Below are 17,263 nucleotides of genomic sequence, written 5' to 3'. Positions count from 1 at the left end.
TACCCCTCCTTCACTGAACTATTACTGTTTATTCCTTAAGACTGAGCTATGTACTGGTCAGAATAGAGTCATGTATACTTGCAAATGATTCCTGCATCTTTAGCAGGGTGCATGTGGTATCACTAAAAGCCCTAGAAATTTCAAAATTGTTTTCAAGCTGCCTTCAAGTAACAGAGGAGTTGTAGCTCTAAACTGTCCTTCCAGCCCTGCCTGGCTACATGGAAGAAAACTAAAATGAATTTTTAAGAGAACTCTTTGTCTGTTAAGTACAGAACATTATGAGAATATCTGTGAACACGCCTGAAATGAATTTTAACATTTCTAGCAACTCCAAAGCAGGAGAGTAACTGGACCTCAAAGGTCAGCTCTGAAATGAGCAGTCTGGCTTGGGAAGGCTTAGGGATACCAGACTCCTCTTGTGTGAACTTGGGTGAGCTGGTGCTAATGTCAGGCACCTCAGCCAGGTTTCTTACACTGCAACAGAGTGCAAAAGAATATATCTCAGTGCTTTGGAGACATATCTCTGGGGAGGTTTTGTCCCACTTTTGCTTCTCTTGTCATTATGGGGCATGTGAGTTTAACCACTACAATAAGCAAAGTCATGAAGTTTAAGAAATAAGATCCTCTCTGTACAAACTTCTACGGGGCTTCTTTTGACCATGGGCTTTCTTCCTCCTGCTCTGCATTGACAGCATTGGCAGCATAAGACTACTGGTGTTAGATAAATACATTGGTATGGTGCATTAATTTTAATGAGATGATCAGTTTAGGGCAGCATATGGCTACCATAACTGGGATGAATTCGGAGAGCTGAACATCCTTCTTGGAGTCCTGTCTGGGGCAGTTACTGTGCCCATGGCAGATGAGCAAGTGTAGGCTAAAGCCAGAGCTGTGCTGGCTCATGTCCAGCTATGTCAGCTCTTCCAGAACTGCATCCTGTGTGCTTCTGCCACTGGAGTAAGCATGAGGGGAATGAATGCAAATCTCCATGCCTGTCAAAGCAGGCATGGCCTAAGTGAGATCTCAGTCGAACTAATTGTCCATTAGAAACACTTTGACACTGGTCCACAAGTCCTGTTTTCTTCTGAAGGGGAGCATCTGAACATCTGAGTACATTCCTGTTGCATAAGGAAACAGTAGATGGTAAAAAACAGGTATTTCATAGCTGGAGATACCTTAAAACTATATGATTCTGTGAACAAAAATTTAGCCCTGGTCCCGTGAAGTAAGCAGCTTTTGTGTAAGCTAAAGCACAGCACAAAAAAAAAAAAAAAAAAAAAAAACCCAAAAAAAACCAAAACACAACAACAACAATAAAAAAAAACACCAAACAAAAAGTAGCAGGGAGCACAAGCTGGCAGTGAGCATAATGCACAATGGTGTAACTGCCAGCCAAACCTGCTGCCTGCCCAGGTTCTGTGGGTATTGCTGTGAAGGAAAAGTTTTAGGAGGTTTTAGAAGGCTTTGCAGACTTTTATACTGATGTGCACTTGACTGAGGAGTAAAATGTTCAGGAGATTTTTGGAAGACTTGGCAGACTTTTATACTGAAATTCACTTGTGGATGAGTGAAGCATGTGGGGGGAAAAAAAGCAATCTATGAGAACCTTAGACATAGCTGCCTGAAAACTGCTTATGAAGTTAAGAAAGGGGAGGAAATAAACCCCAGGCACAGTGGTAGAGCAGAGAGTTCAAGAGTTTAGCGTAAAAAGAATATTGAAAAGGAAAAGAGCAGGTATTTAATCATCACTTGTTGTCTGTGCCCATCACAAAACCTGCAGGTATCCTGGAGATAGTTTTGTGCCCTATGGCACAGCAGAGGTGGAGTGGGCAGGTGGTGAAGGGCTGCATTTCTTCCATTTCCTCTTCCCTTTCCTCTTCCTTCTCCTCCTCTTCCTCCTCTTCCTCTGGGCTCTCCACAGCCAAGGCTCAACCATCTCTAGGCTCGGCTCTCACCATGGCTTTGCTTTTTTCACCCTACAGAGCCAGAATGGCTTTGACCATGTATTTTCCCACTGTTTGCAGCTCCACCTCCAACAGCAATTGTCAGACACTCTCTTGCCCCTTTTGTGATCCCTGCAGAGTGCTGTGGAATACTGTCAAGCAGAATAGTACTTTATACCCACTTTACCCAGACATAATGACTGTGCAGAAGTCACTAAAGTCCACAGAAGCAGAGAACAAGTACACAGTGTTCTGAAAAGTAATTAGTCACTGTATGTGAAATACCAGTGAAGCCTTAAAGGGAGAAACTGCTAAATGAATCAGTCTTGAAAAAGTACATCTAGTGAATTTAAAAATCAATCTGGTTCATCTGGCTCAAATCTGTAATGTAGGTTTCTATCAATCCTTTTAACCCTTCTGTATATCGATTTTGCTCGTGTCAGTAAGTTACTGATGGTGTGCAGATATAATAAAGGGCTTCATACCCATGAATTAGGTGCTCCAGTGCCCGAATTCTAAGTGTTTGGAGTAAATTGCAATCATATATTCAAGCAACCAAGCTCAGGCAACAGGAGGAATTAAGTGCCTGAGACAGGGTTTGAAACAGGCCTTGTGCAACAGGAATCTCCTCTGAGTTAGTGATGGGGGATGCTGAGTACAGAGTTATGTCTGAACTTTTTGGAGTTTAAATGCCTAGCCTCAAAAAAGAGGTTGTGAACCTGTATCAAGAGCTCCAACCCATTTTTAGGTGTCTGCAAACACACATAATTTTAGAAGCCTTGCCTTCTGTCTGGTTGTGCTTCCCACTTTCTGCATAACAGCTGAGCAGTTGCCCAGAGATGGGAGCGAGCCCGGGGCATCAGCTTTCTCATCCTGGAAAATTGCACTGGTTACTGCCTGTTTTACCAGGGCAGGCACCTCCCAGCCCTTCTGCAGTTGTGGGATACCAGGGAGCAATGACATCTGCCATGAGGTGTTTGGAGAGCAGATAGATGTGAGTCTAGGGTGGTAACACAGAGGTGGGGAATTTCCCCAAAACAAGAAAATTCTTGTTCCATAGAAAGTCCCAGGGTTTTAGCTAGTGAATGCAAACCAACATGCAACACTTCAAGTTTCCAGGGAACAGGATGGCTCGTTGGAGGCACCTGCCTCTCCCAATGTACTGCACTGATGATTCTGTGCCTTATCCTGAGCTCCCTTTAGAGGCAAGGGACTAAGGATTCATTTTTAAATGGCCAAAAACTTACTTAGACCGAGGTCTAAGGCCTTGCCTATGCAAATGTTTGGAGCTGCCCTTTTTTTACACCTCCTTCATGTTCATATTGTGCTTTCATATGTTAGGCAGACCCCTGTTTCTGCATTCAAATGGCAAGGGAGGGATGTGCAGAAGAGGAAAGGCAAGGCAGATTGCTGAAATAAGGCTCAGGATTGCCTCTACTTGGCCCCTTGTGCTTCATTTGTGTTTCTGAAGCAGCGTTTTCTGGGGAAGAAGCAGGACTGAAGGGAAAAATTCACAAGGTCATCCTCATAGTGTACCTAGCAGATCAGCACAATTTCAGTGTGAGAATAGATGAGAAAGTCAAGTGCCAAGTGGAGAGGTTTATAGACTAAACAACGAGGCATCATTTTGCCTTCAGTGGTTATTGAAAGCATATGCTATATGACCTCAACAAAGCAATCCTAAATCCTAATGCTGTTTTCATCAGCCTCATGGAGAATTTTGCTTAGAGACCTCCTGGAGAGTGCTGGGTTAGGCTAATGTCTAATTGAGTTACCTGAGTCTAATTCTGTTTTCGTAATTGCCTGGGGGAAGTAGAAAGGGCTGGTTATCAATTAAGATTTTAATGTTATTAATTTAAGAGAGTTTGAAGGGCATATGTGGTCTAAGGAATCTATTCAATTGATAGGAAAACAAAGTAAATATCCTCCTGCCTCAAATTCTAGCTGTATTCTCTCTCCAGGGAATTCAGTTTTCTATTTTTACTTTTGAAAGGTCAGGTCTGTGCAGCCTGCGGGAGAGCTGGCATAATTATGTCACAAGAAGCTGAAATCCAATCTGCAGTTCTGACTTTCCATAGTGAGGGGCTGGGTGATGAATGGGGAGACACCCTCTTCTGCAGAACAGCTGTAATTCATGTACCAGCTTGGTGTGACATGAGTGTTTAGATGTCTCAAAATCTAATTGCTGTCTTCCAGTACAGAGAGTAACTGAAGAAGAACACATCTTAGCAGAAGGAAATAGTAAGGACTGATAGATTTCTTTTATCTTCACAGTGTTTTGTTGAGAAGAGATAAACCCCCTTCTAGGAATCATAAGGGAAATATTATGTAAAATTTTTGCTATGCAACCCCATCCAGTTAATTTTTGTAAACTTCAGCTCACAACTGACCTGAACTACAAAGTACTACCTTGTTACAAGGAGGAGTACTAAAATATGTCAACCCTCCCTTTGCAGAAAAAGATTACTTAATCTTCATGACTGAATGGCTGCTTCAGATGTTTGTGATAATGAAAAAAAACCAAAAAAACAAAACAACAATGCAATTAAATATTAAGCAAATTCCTATTATTTTTCTTCCCTATTTTTTTTAAATAAGAGAGAGGATGGAAACTGTTACCTGTGAAGCTGTTTAAACTGCGGCCAAAAACATAATCCTGTGTTACAGTTTTGATTTGTGTTTGTCATCCCTATGAACAGCTCCTGGATAGGCAGTGCATTCACTGAGCCTAATAAGTCTTATGTTACTGAAGTGACTTTTGGGATGCTGAGGATTGTTTTAGTAAGGTAGCGAGACTTTATAAGGAGCAAACTTGCAATTTATAATAGAAGCCGCAGAGTTCAATTTCCCAGAGTCTGACCTAGGGCAGGTCTGTCTGTGTGATCTGGAGGAACTCCACGTGCATGACCTGAAGGGCAGACCATTGTCTACCTGTCTTCAAGAGTGAGGCACTGGCATCAAAGCACAGCTCTGTGTGGGCTTTTCATGGGCTCTTTGAAGCCACAACAGAGAGAAGAAGTGCTGCAGCTCCCTCCCTCCTTCTGAAGAAAAGGCAGCACACATGGGTCTCTAGAAGTTACATGTATAAAAGTAAAGAAACTAAATAGGACTTTATGGAATACACACTCAGAGAGCTCCTGTTTCTGTTGGGTTACCTTATTTGTCACTGAAATGTTAACTGTAAAGCCCCACTCTGCTTTGATAACACTTCTCTGGTCTGCAGTGGAGAAACCTGGTGTTGCCTCCTCTACCACTGCAGTCACTTCTACAAGCAGAAAGTGATACCTCCATGATGTTCATGTGAATGAATACACAATATGAAAAATCCCAACAAAAATTAATTTAACTGTACAATTACTTAAGATTGACTAAGGCTTTGGTTACCCCATTTGTTAAGAAACTTGTGCAGCCTATTTTCATAGGGGTTTGATGGTTTTTCTGCAGGGATAGGAACTAAATTAGCTAGTAGAAGTAATTGCCCAAATGGAGAATAACTCAGTATTGAAAAATATTGATGAAACCTAGTACTGAATTCCTGTCTTCACATGGATAAATTTATCGTCTAATTTATATCAGTGCAATCAAGCTATAAAAAAAAGCCCAACAAAGCAACATGACAAATCTATTGAAATAGTTCATTTTTAATACTGACTACTGGCAGCAAACTACTTACTAATGAGGTTCAGGATGTCAATTATTGTTGAAATGAATCCTTGAATAGTTGTGTGTAATGTTTTGAAGAAAATCACAATCTGTTTGCAACATATTTCAAAGCAGAAAGAGACTAAATTCATTTCACATGTTATATTTCTTTCCAAAGAGCTCCTGGCCCTAATAAGCATTTTTTACTGGTTTTTTTTTTTTTTTTTTTTTTTTTTTTCCTGGTAAAGGAAGACGTACCTAAAATATAAATTAAATAAGCAACTGCAGTGAATATTCTACTAAGTGCTTCAATGATGATATGGCTTCTTTCCCATGAGAAATAGGTACCAAAATGTTAACACTAAGGACTTCTGTTCTCTGGTCTATACTTACTCTAATGTATATTCAATGATATATATTTGAATATACATTAGAATACTATTTTACATCTTATTTCTTACTCTAATATATATTCAAAGATAAATCAGCCACTGATAATCCTGTTACAAATTATCATTTTTCTGTGTCTTTTCAGTTTGCTTCTTACTCACTTATAGCAATTTATTGCCTAGTAGTTAAATTATTTGGACTTGTTTTCAGAACTGTGAAGGAAAAAAGCCTGTTCTGTTTTCTCTCTAGCCATGCTTCAGCCTTGCAAGTTCAAAAGAACCCTCTGGGTTATATTTATGCCTGCAGACTTTATGCTGGATGAGAAAACATTTGCTTGTGTTATGGTGGCACAGTCTTTATAAAGGTCTGATGAATAACTCCTGGCTTGACTTGCAATCAAACTTGTGAAATTATCCTTTCAGTTAACAGCTAAGGCACCAAAGTGCCTTTGGGAATTCCAGTAAGTGCCCACTGAGCACTCAGAGTTTACTTAGAATGTTGTGAAATGTATATTCCAAAACAGAAATAATATTAATATGCTTTCACAACTTTGTACATAGCTGATGAATCGGGATACTGTATTTAAGACTGGCACTGCTAAAGTTAATAGTGATGGAGCACAGACATACATTAATGAAATATTTATATTCTCTGATGGTGGCAGGTAAGACCTGAAATCAGTGTCTATGTAGAAGTCACCTTCATTTTAGTGTCTGTGTTTCTTGAACATGCAGGAGTTGCCTAGGAGAAGATATGCAAGAGGCAGGGCACACAAGTGTGGGCATGCCTAAATCTTCCAGTTAAAAATAAAATTGCAATTTTTTGGTTAATCTTTGTTTTGGGGAACTCATATCAGTTGTTTCTCTCATGGCAGGAGTTCCCGTGTCTCTAAGCTAGGTGGCAGGGGGAAAAGGAATCTTGAGGCATGAGCCTGCCTCAGTCACAGCTTTGAGCTATTTGTTTGTCTTCATCTGCCCTTGCTCAAAATGTAGGTGTTGCCTGTGCCACCTGACAGGACCATTTCATTTGTTCTGGCTTTCCTCTATTTAACAACAACAACAACAACAAGCTGGGTTTATGCAGAAACCTATTTAAATTGCTGATACCTTTTCTATAATTCACTATTAGTGACTGAATGTGAAGTTACCCCACTCTAATTATTTGGTAATGTTCTATTTGTTTTCTTTCAGCATTTCCAGTTGTGCACTGAAAGCAAAACCTACATATAATTTTCTCTAGCTTTTTTAATTTGTCATTTGCTCTTATAGATTATTCAGTAAACTCAAATTGCTTTTTGTTTTAATTGGGTCTTACCTGCATTCTGCTCTGGCCAATTTTCAGCCTACCACCTAAATTGCTTTGTGCCCTAATAAGAGTGACTGGTTCATAAAGGGTAGTATAAAATTTATTTTATACCTCAGATTCCACTCAGCTTGTGTAGAAAATTAATTCAAGAATTAACATATTTTACATCTGATTCTAGCAGACAGTTTGCCAGAATATCTTGCTAGCTAAAAGTAACTGGGAGAAGACTGTTCAGAAGGTTCTTCCTTCAAACATTTAAATTTTTTTTTTGCCATCACCCATCTAACAGTAAACTTTTCTGAAATCAATTTTTGGACCTTTTAATACTTTCTTCAGGTGTGAGCTGAACTTTCCTGGTTTACAGTCTGGGTTGGTTATGTTGGCATAGAAATCTAAGCTTCCTGGAGTTTAATGGCTCTGTTTTCTCACTAATTAATAAACAACTGTTGCCATACCTCTTCAGCTCAGACCTCTCCCACTCTTGGATCTGTGTTGCTGGTTTTTAATGCACTTAAGTAACCTCATATATTTTATTGAAACTAAACGTTATATAGTGGGTAATAGGCACTTTGAATACTCCAATGCAGTCATAATAAATCTGCTGATCCTTGTTCTAAAAAGGACATATCCTTTTTTCCAACTTCTCCCAGCTCAGAAGAAAAAGTAGAGTAAAACTCAAAAGGGATGCATCAAAGGGATACATTTTGGTACATGAATATAGCTGGTTATATTTAACTTATATAAAAATTACCCAGAGATAATTTGTGTGTGAGACACAGGAGAGAAGGTAAAAGCACAGTAAAATTATGGTTTATTTATTTTCGGATAATCATCCCAGAAATCTTGGGACAGAGTTTGGAGTTTGTCAGGTTTTTTTGTCTTCAGAGTATTTTTTTGCAGATGAAGTAAATCTACAAGTTTACCTCATCAATGGAAGTTAACAATTACGTATTTATGGGAAGAGAGGGATTGTGAAGTGAGTTGTAACTTGTTGGCTCTGGAGAGGTGGCTTAGCTGTTCTGTTTGGCTACTTGCAGCTCGACTGGGCTATCTCCATATGGACTCGGTGTGTCAGGGGCCTGCTTGGGATGGGCATTGGGCTCCAGAGCCCTCTGGTACCCACCAGCTGGAGCATGGAGCAGATTAAGCCATGCTGGCACCTCCCTGGCAAGGAGAAATCACTGCTTCCCAGAGCCACTCCTGTTCTGTGTGTGAGGAGAGCCCTGCAGCAGCGTCCTTCTGCCCTCCACATCCAGCTGTGCTGCAGCTGTGGAGCAGCAGCTGGCTCTGCACCAAGAGTGCTCGGAAGGTGAAAGGGGTTTGGGGGGCCAGACTGAGATTTTCTGTCCTTTCCTGCTGAGCAGCCATTCTGCTCTAACAGGGAGCACAACCAGTGTTGCATGTGGTTTCTTCCTCCTTACAGATCCCATTAGCTGGGCTGAAATGGGCCTTCACTGAGTCTTCCAGTCAACAGAAATCTGGATGTGAAATCTGTCTCTTTTTTGCCAGCCATTATTACATGGTAATCATCAGCTGTCTCTCCTTACATTATCTCCCCTTGCTTCCTTGTAGGTGACATGCTCTCTTTTCTTACTTGTGTTTCAGCTGTTAAACTGTCAGAAAAGGCTAGTGGTTTCATAATGTTGAAGCTGCATTCAGGGTTTTTAGGTTTTATATATTTGGTTTCTGTTGTGGTTTTTTTCCTTACCTGTTAAAAATTGTAACTTCTTTTCCTATTTCCATCACTGTATAAAAATTTATAGGTGGCAGCATGGCTGCATTCTTCCCCGACTTGGTTAGGAAACATGAAAAAAATGAAAATTTTTCAGTACTTTCTTGTTCATGAAAACTAATCTCTAGTAGAAAAGTAGAAAAGAGTAAAGAGTAAGAAATATACATATAACTTACTTATCAGTATTATCAGCACTGTATATTCTTAACTAAGGATATATGCATCTTTAAACTGATGAAAACAATGTACTTAAGAAAAGGTTTTTTTCCTGTTTATATATTCTATTTTAACAAAACAAAAATCAGAAAGTAAAAAGTAAAAATCTTATGTAGCTCAGAAATAGGATTTAAAATAAACCCCAATTTTATAGTGTTGCTACATAACAGAAACATATATATTTTTCTTTGGCAACACACTATTTCTATGTAAATTTGTTATAAAGTTTTTAAAACAACACTATGTTATCAAACAACCCTAAAATTTGGGCTATGTAGGCTTTGTTATGATTACCAACCACTTTAATAGAATATAAATGTCATATATAATGTCATCACTATATACAAAGCCAACCATCCTATAAACAATTTTAACACATCAGGGTATTACATCTGTACATTTTACAGGAATTTTCATATGCAAGCTTAAATTAAAATAACTTGTCTTTCTATAATTAGTATGTCAAAATGGGTGAGAAACTAAAATGCAACTCTAAGAGCAGAATTTCAGATGTTATTTTAAATTTCTGTCACTTTTCTGAGAAAAAGTACTTCATGTAAATATTCCCTTCCAACTTCCCTCCAACTGTTTTTCCATATTTCATTTTAGGCTTGGGAGGAAAATCTAATATTTAAATTTATTTTTTCATTACTTTGGATTTTGTGTAAATAGGGGTTCTTTTTCCATAATATAGGAAATTTGCTCTAGTGTAGTATGGAGAAGAATATAAGATTTTTTGTGCTGATGTCTTCTTTATGTTTTGATGCAAGTATGAGACAGATACATCGCAATTTTAATGCCCTCAACTGGCAGAAGCATTGATTAGATAATGAGGAACAATAGGCCATATTTCTCCTCCCATTTCAAACTAGTTATAAAACTTCATGTTATACCATACTGAAAATATGGTCCTCCCTTTCAGGGAGGGGAGTTTACTTCTGATGTTGCATTGGCTGATATGTGACCTCAATGTTGCCAGAAGTTTTGGGACCTATGGGAAAAAAGTAGTTTTACCCCAGTCTGCATTGGAGCTGTGGAGAGGATCTTTTTTGCTTGCCTGTACTTCTAAATTCTCTTTTTAGACAGTCATACTAAGGAGCTAAATCTGTTGTCATTATGCAGAATCGTCTTGCTGAGAATAAGGTATATCATGGCAATGCATTAGAAGATGAAGCTATTTGAATAGTTTAGGTTTCAGCTATTTCTCACCATTCAGAGATTGCAAAGAAGCCAGTTGCTTTAACCAGACCTGTGTTTCTGCTCAACATAGCAGAAACCTATGTTGAGCCTCCCTAGCTTGGGGCTTCTCCTGTTTCTGCTTTCCAGCTTGAGCTGTTACAGCACCTTGTTTCCCTCCTCTGACAAGACACAGGGTGGCACGTACCTGTCTGGTGTTTTAGTCCCAGCCTCAAGCACGCTGAGCTCAGAGGAGCTGTGGGGACACAAGGAGTGACTCAAGGCTGGTGCCTGCAGTGCTCTCCCCTGCTGCCCCTCGCACCTGCTGGGCTTTGAGGGCTCCTGTGGGTTTGCAGCTTTGCAGAGTGCCTGTGTCTCTCTTGCTACTTTGCTTGTCCAGATTCCCTCCACTAGTGTTGGCCCTGTGGTCTTTAAGGAAGGCTGTTTCTGGGGTATTTGCTTAATTGCTGATCATGAATGGTAAGATAATTTCCTTCTAATCAGGGATACAAACTGATAAGTTTGACTAATTATTACATTTTACTCAACATTGTCTACTTTTCAAGCGTGCAGCTAGATTTGTGTTTTGTTCTATTGACAAAATCAGTTTGTTGTTTTTTTTTTTTTTAACCAAAATGTGAGTAAAGTAAGAGCTTTAGTCATTTACTGTGGTATTTTTCATTACAAATAAGTAGAACACTTGCCCCCACGCCGCCTTTTAACAAATTTAAGCTGTCACCCATCTTTCTCGAGCATATAATGCTTGCTTCATACAAAATCAGTCTGGTTTTTATGAAAAAATATCTTCCCTATTTAACAGCTGTCCTCTGGATGTTAATTTTTTTTGTGCACTGAATGAATAGACACTCCCTCAGTACTTTTCACATCATTCTCTGTTTCTGATTGAATTGCTTCTGTCTACTGAACCTCATAGGGATTGAAAAAAATTTAAATATCAATTGCATTTTAAGTATATATAAAGTATTTGAATAAAAGCAAAAAAAAGTTTATGGAAATAAATAGAGGTACAATAGTTATGAAAGGAAATTTTTTCAAAAACTCTATTTTTCTTTTGAAGATTACAATGCAGTTTTAGCTTATTTTACTCAGACGTCTTATTTTCTATATGCTTTTTTTTAATACAGCAACTCTGGTTGTGTACAATTCTCCCCATGTTCCTGTGAATCCCAAGCCTACAGACTGTATTTGGCTTTCATCCATTTTTTGGCATTCTGGAACTTCTTCATTGCAAGTTCTCATATAAAAGGTTCTGCTTTGGCCCCTGGGGCCTGCAACACAATATTGGATGTGGAGGAAGTGGAGACCTGATATGGCCTATTCTTTGATCTGCTGGAACTGCTATTGACTTCTCATCCTTCTCCTGCCTGACAAACTACGGGGGATAGAGAGGAACCACTGAAACAGAGATAAGAAAGCAGGGATTTATAGTGTTCTAAACTCAAACATGCAGAAGTACAGGGGTACACACTTTATTAAAGACATTAACTGTACTAAATAAAGCAAACAAACAAACCAACCTGCACTTTCAGGAAAATAAAAGGAAAGGCTAAATAATTGATCAAGGGGGAAACCTATTAAACTGACTGTGTGCTCATCCTACATTGCTGCAAACAGCAGCAATCTTAGAAAACAGCTCCAGGATTGCTTGCTTGTCTTGCTAGAAGCTTTGTGTTCATAAACATTGTTGTAGCAGGTGAATGCAAATAAAATTGTTGTGTTCAACTGATTTTTTTATCCTGTTATATCTTGCTTTGCAAATAAATTAAACAGGAAATAGCTGGGATTTTAAGAAGTGCACATCTTTCTGCAAGAAACTAGACCATAAAGTCTTTGTAGTAATTGACCTGGTGACATAATTCAAATACCCAATGGTTCTTATGTCTTCTACCATACTTCACCAAAAACCTGAAAACAACACTCTTAAAGAGCAGCTACAGAAATGACTCATTTTCCCAGGACATTGTTTTTGGGTAAGCTAGTGGGACAGGGAGGTGAAAGACAGGAAAGATGCATGTATTGGGATTGCAGGACCAGGTTTCAGTAGCTGGGGTCTACAGGGGTGGCTTCTATGAAATCTGCCAGAAGCTTCCTGTATGTTGGACAGAGCCAATGCCAGCCAGCTCCAAGAAAGACCCATCATTAGCCAAGGCCAGGCCCATCAGCGATGGTGGTAGTGCCTCAGGCATAATGTAGTGAAGGGGTAAAAAGCCTACCCAAACAGCAGCTGCAGGAGAGCAGTGATTCCCCTGCCGCCTGTGAGGAAGACCCTGGTGAGACAGGTTGTCCCCCTGCAGCCCATGGAGGTCCAGGATGGCACAGAGAACCACCTGCAGCCTGTAGAGCACCTCACACTGGAGCAGATGGATGCCCAAAGGAGGCTGTGAGTCCATGGGAAGCCCATGCTGGAGTAGGCTCCTGGCAGGATTTGTGATTTGTGGGGGACCCAAGCTGAAGCAGTCTGCTCCTGAAGGACTGCACCCCACTGAGGGACCAGTGCTGGAGAAGTCTGTGAGGAACTGCAGACCATGAGAAGGACACACAGTGGAGAAGTATGTGGAGAACTCTCTCCCATGGGATCCCACCATGGAGCAGGGGAAGATTGTGAGGAGTCCTCCCTCTGAGGAGGAGGGAGCAGCAGACACAATGTATGATGAACTGACCACAACACCTGTGCTCTGTCACCCTGTGCTGCTGAAGAGGATGGAATAAAAAATTGTGAGTGAAATTAAACCTAGAAAGAAAGAAGAGATGTGGGGGAGGTGTTAAAGATTTGGTTTTATTTTTCATTATCCTCCTCTGATTTGATTGTCAATAAATTAAGCTGAGTTCCCCAATCAAATGATTTTGCCTATGAAAGTAGTGGATGAGTGATTTCTCCTTCTCCTTATCTCAATCTATGAGTCTTTAATTCTATTTTCTCTCCCCTGTACAGCTGAGGGGGAGAGAGGTACCTGGTGTCCAGCCAGGATCAACCCACTACCACAGTAATGTACTTGAGTAGAGTTCCATCTGAAAAGTATTTTCAAGTTTGTTTTCTTTATGGAGTTTTGGCAAAACATATTTTATATTTGAGAGATGTTAGTACATTTGTTTTACCTTTCTAAGGGGAAAAACCATTCTGAAACATTTTAGGGTAGCATGTGTGAAAGACTGAAATGTTAAGGCAGCTGCTGTACATTATTTATGTACCTGCTTTTATGACTTTTGGCAAACCTGAAAAAAATGTTCTTTAAATAATTTCTTCAGGCTTAAACCCAGCTCTATTTTCATCCATGGCCAACTTTTCTTCCTAAGGAAATTAAATTGAAAATATTCATTGTCATCTTCATTGCCATGGTTGATGGTTAAAATGTCCACTGATGTTCATTTCCCAGAGAATGCCTGGACACCTCCAAAAGCACGTGAAAGCACAGGAAAGTGTGCTAGCTAGCTCTAGCTCTTGTCAGGGCCTTGCTACCCAGGATTTGGACCTCTCCCTGGACACAAACCCCTCCCTTCTGCTGCTGCTGCCCAAACCAAGGGTAACCCTGGGGAGAAGTGTGTCACTCAAACCTTCTTGACAAGACCCGTGGCTGCAAAGTGTCAGCTCTGGGCACTGGTTTTGGAGGACCTGCAAGGCATCACAGGTGCTGCTAGGATTGCCATATATCAGAGAAAAGGTAAGATGTCCCCTACTACAGGTTTTAATCCCATGCACTTTATGAAAACATATGGGACATAGCTTTCCTTGTGCTTTTGCATATAAGGCATCTGAAAAAGGAGTTTTTATACATCTGGAGCTGGCTGGCCCTATACTACCTATACAAATTTTTTTTTGTGCCCATGATTGAACTGTGTGCTGGCAGTAATGGCTCTTCCAGCCTTTTATGGTAAATCACACAACCAATAGGGACTTCCCCAGATGGGATATAAATATCAATGTTGCAAGAGAGCAGGTATTTATTTGCTATAAATTCACTGCTCCAAGAGATTGGAGAAAGGCAGCCATTGATTTCCCAGCTTAAAGCCATTCATCACAAGATTTCTGTGGTTTTGAGAATCTCAAAATCCAGTTAGTGTCCAGGGTGAGTCTGGATATTTTGGAGGCACCTGGTCTTGACAAAAGACAAAAATCCTGGTGAGATTTTCTAAATTCGTCTTACTTGATGTCAGACATGACACAAAGTGAGTATTTTAATCAGGCAGAGTAATTGAAGTAATTGGAAGAGGGACAGAGGTGATGTGGAAGAGCCAGCAGGTTTTGCAGTGACTCAACTGTATTTGTAATTCATTTGCCATTATTGTATGTAATCTTATTCTATTTATTTCTGCATTTTTATTCAAGTTTCATATTTGTGATTACTTCAACTCCTCACAACCAGCCTTTGATCTGTTCAACTGGCATTAGCCACATCTAGGAATGCAATCAGTTTAATGATGTTTAAGGAGTTCCTATGAGGGACCGGCACACCACACGTTTTGCTCACAAAGCCCTCTCCTCCCTGGGATGAGCAGAGCAGTTCTCTTTGGCTCACATGGACATGCAGGGGAAGAAGACTCTCAGTGTGTTGGTGCCCATTCCCACCCCCAGCTCCCCACACCATATGAAAGTGTGACAAGTGAGAGATTTGAGAAATACCAGAAAGAAGGTGAGGTAACTGTAATTCAATTGTGAGACATAATTAAAAAAAAAATGAAAAACTATATCTCAAAGGGAACTATTAATTCTGGTGCTCATAAATGGTTTATTTTCATTTTCCTGTATAAAACATAACTTGCTTAATTTTTCATTGTCTTTTCCAGCTCCATGTGAAATCCACAGCCAGTAATTGTTCCTCATTTCCTTCTGTCAAACAGGTGGCATACTGAACAATTAAGGTTTCTGTTTATAATAAGCTACAATGTCTAAAAGAAGAGAAAAAGGCTTCATTTTAAAATAATCTGGAAAATCAGAGGACAGTCTGCTGTCTCATAGAAACCAGGCCTTACTTTGCAATAAAGTAAAAGCTTTCTCTTTTTTAGGACAATGAAATAAATTTTACCACTCACCACTTCTGATTTTCAGCATTTGCAATTGCTGGGGAAGGTAATCTACTTTCTAATGTCCTAACCTGAGATGATCAATGGTATAGCACTATCTAAGAGGGTTTTCCTTACTATTAGAGATCCTGTCCTCAAAGAATACAACCTCCTCTCAGTGAAGCCAGTCTCAGTAGTGCCCCAGTTCAGACTGTGTGCCACTCCAAAACCAATTATAAAGCTGTTACCAGGAGACAGACAATGAAAAAACCCCACACATGTACTGGTGATTCTCTGCACCTCAGCTCACTTTGTAGGGCTAGCTGATTCAAAACCAGCCCACACATAATCTGAAAAAGCAATTTTTACTTGTTGTTGATTTAAAGTCTTAAGCATCTGAACACAGCAGTAACAATTGAAATGAAATTATAATGTATGATATATAGGAAATAATATTGCTGATTAGAGAACAGATTAGTCCAAAATATGTTTTTCAACTCAACTATGAACATTTGGAGACATGTTTTCCTCTCAATTTGAGCATGAAAAGGGGAAAAATTACTAAACTTGAAGTAACCTTGTATGAATGGCAAATGACATGCAAGTGAAACATGCTGCAATAAATAAATATACAATTTGGGGTCTATAATTTTCCATTGCATTAATTTGTCTGAATGTATTTAGAGCACTAATTTAGACTGGGAATTAAGGCTGTTCATGGCAACTGCTGCATGTTGATGGAAGTATCGTTTCATGTGCTGTATTTTAAAAACATGTCATTGACTTTTTAAAACTGCTTCAAAATTAAATGCACAAAATTACTTTAGCAAAATGTTTTGCCATACAATTGAAACATAAAAGATGAGAAATTAAAGGTCTCACATATTTCTGCAAAATTTTTAATTTTTCCAAGAGCAATTTAATTGACCTGTAATTACTTTTATAGAAAGACACTATCAGATGTAGTAAAAAAATCTTATTTAATCTTTCTTTGTCACTATTTTCAGTTTGAAATTCTAAATTTATTAATATATGCACAAATTTATTTTTGGCATTTTAACTTTTCAAAACCTAATTAAACCATACTATGGTTATAGAATAAGAGCAGAGTCTCAGGAAACTCCGTGAGAGCTCTGATTCAATGTCTTATTCCTGGGAGAACATACTGAAATTGCAGATTTTCCTTCGTAGTGCCCATGGACTGCTTCTGGGTGAGAGAATTCTTGGCCTGTGCACCTATATGTGGGCAGCCTTTGTTCTACCATTTCATTGCCCATTTCATCATGAGCGATCCCAGCACCTTTGCAAAATCACTGTCCTCTTGGAGAGGACATTGTTAATTCCAGTTTTATCCACATCAAGGATGGATAGCACAAAACTGAGTCAAATTTTGCCAGTGTCCCGGGTGTCCAGAGGAATCAGTGGAAACAAATGATCACTTCCTACCAGGATACCTACCTCAAGAACTGTTGCTCAGCCTCAGGAGAAGACAGACATGTTTTGCCTGCTCCTAGAAATAAGCAGTAGTGAGGAAGGAGAGGGGAGGCAGATAGCAGATGTTTGTTCCTGCAGTTCTTGGTGGTGGAAACCAATAAGCTCCAAACATTATCCACAGTGCCAAGGGGAAGCTGGGATTGTCTTCAAAGAGAAAAGCAAGAGGGTGGGTATTTGAGACGACAGAAGGAAACACCACAAGCAGTAGGGGAAGAAAGCAAATAATGGTAATAATAACCCTCAAAATGAAATGTCAATAGTTGTAGAATTGAATCCTGATCCTAAAGGAACAGGTAAGGCTTTAGCACAGTTAAAATTTTCATTTTACTGGGAGAGAAGAGTGGAA

General features: G+C 39.5%; 1 long non-coding RNA gene across 1 annotated transcript; it reads right to left on the bottom strand.

The window, feature by feature from the left end:
- Window positions 1–15,129: 15,129 nt before the first annotated feature.
- On the bottom strand, window positions 15,130–17,057 carry LOC116183155 (uncharacterized). The gene is made up of 2 exons (XR_004147702.2): window positions 16,882–17,057; window positions 15,130–15,309 (listed from the first exon to the last, which is right to left on the bottom strand). It is a non-coding gene; the product is annotated as an uncharacterized LOC116183155 (long non-coding RNA).
- Window positions 17,058–17,263: the final 206 nt, after the last annotated feature.

The sequence above is a fragment of the Lonchura striata genome, chromosome 5, assembly GCF_046129695.1.
Source record: "Lonchura striata isolate bLonStr1 chromosome 5, bLonStr1.mat, whole genome shotgun sequence".
In the NCBI taxonomy this organism is placed as follows: domain Eukaryota; kingdom Metazoa; phylum Chordata; class Aves; order Passeriformes; family Estrildidae; genus Lonchura; species Lonchura striata.
This window is presented reverse-complemented; position numbering and strand designations above follow the sequence as displayed.